The sequence below is a fragment of the Peromyscus eremicus genome, chromosome 10, assembly GCF_949786415.1.
Source record: "Peromyscus eremicus chromosome 10, PerEre_H2_v1, whole genome shotgun sequence".
Classification (NCBI taxonomy): Eukaryota; Metazoa; Chordata; class Mammalia; order Rodentia; family Cricetidae; genus Peromyscus; species Peromyscus eremicus.
In genome coordinates, this window is record NC_081426.1 from 27,599,989 (window position 1) to 27,601,693 (window position 1,705).

General features: G+C 36.1%; 1 pseudogene; it reads left to right on the forward strand.

Annotated features, from left to right (window-relative positions):
- The first annotated feature begins 536 nt into the window (after positions 1 to 536).
- On the forward strand, positions 537 to 766 carry LOC131921230 (ubiquitin-like protein 5; annotated as a pseudogene).
- Positions 767 to 1,705: the final 939 nt, after the last annotated feature.

Below are 1,705 nucleotides of genomic sequence, written 5' to 3' on the forward strand. Positions count from 1 at the left end.
ATTTTTCTGTGAAGCAGGAATTTTGAAGAACTCTGTCATGAAAAGCCATATGTTAACAAAACATTTTAAATGCCATATTCTGTAGGTCTTTGAAGTGTTTAAGGACCATCTATCTATTTAAAATATATTTCTGTATGATCTTGAAAACATACCTGACATAACTACAAGTTTGATTGTTAGAGATGACTAACTACTAACCTGCATTTATTAATTATCTTAAAAGGTTTATAATAGCCGGGCGGTGGTGGCACACGCCTTTAATCCCAGCACTCGGGAGGCAGAGCCAGGCGGATCTCTGTGAGTTCGAGGCCAGCCTGGGCTACCAAGTGAGTCCCAGGAAAGGCGCAAAGCTACACAGAGAAAGCCTGTTTCAAAAAACCAAAAAAAAAGAAAAAGGTTTATAATAATAGTTTTCAAGGACTAGAACTTTACCTTACATTTTCAAGTGGGCTGCATAGGCACAATACCTTAAACAAGAGTAGAAACATGAGAATTGTGTCATCAATAAGTTTGAGGGGATTAGAGCTCCAGCCACAATGATTGAGGTGGTTTGCAATGACCGTCTAGGAAAGCAAGTCCACATCAAGTGCAACACCGATGACTCCATTTGACACCATCAGGGACTTGAAGAAACTGGTAGCAGCCCAAACTGGCACCTGTTGGAATAAGATCGTTCTTAAAAAATTGGTCCACAATTTTTAAGGACCACGTGTCTGTGGGAGATTATGAAATCCATGATGGGATGAACCTGGAGCTTTATTACTAATAGACAGGAATTCCTTCTTCTTGTCTACCCTGCCTTCCTCTCCCACCCTCGTTTGACACTGGTATAGATGACCATTTTTAATGATTCACATGAATAAAAACTTCAATGCTGAAAAAAAAAGAGTAGAAACATATATACAGTATGATGTAACAAAAGTAATCTTAAATTTGTATGAATATACAAAAATCCCTTAAACAAACAAGAGTAGAGACATATATACAGTATGTTATAACAAAAATAAACTTAAATTTGTATAAACATATGAAAATCCCTAAGCAAGAGCAGAGACATATATACAGTATGTTATAACAAAAATAACATTAAATTTGTATCAATATGCAAAAATTCTTTAAACAAGAGTATAAACACACATACAGTATTTTATAACCAAATAATAACCTTAAATTTGCATCAATATACAAAAATCCATACTAATGTAAAATATTTGAGATTAACAGTAGCTTTTTAAAGTAGATTCATTAATCTACCCTTTTATCCTATCATTCCTATATCCCTCTATTTTTTTTTCAGAAAAAGATCCTCAAATCTATCCTCCCTTGCTTAGTTTCTCCTCTTACCATGACCAATCACAATTTGCAACCAACACCCCTAAATGATAGTAAATGTCCATAACCCACCAAATGACAAACCACCCACCCCACCTCTAGGGAATGTGGGCATCATGTTCTTAAAATTCCTTCCTGTTGTCTGGGGGTGACGGTATCTTTAGGGGGAACCTGAGAAAATTGGAATAATGGTCAAGTCCTGGGAAAACTAGCCATAACATTTGTTGTCCAGTCTCTATATAATGGAAAAATGCAAAGCTTATCTGAAGTTCCTAGCTAGAGTAGTTTATAAGGCTGGACTCTCTCAGCTAGCATCTTTAAAGTTGTCCTGAACTGTTTGTAGTCCAAAACTGGTCTTTGGGTGGTGTTTGTC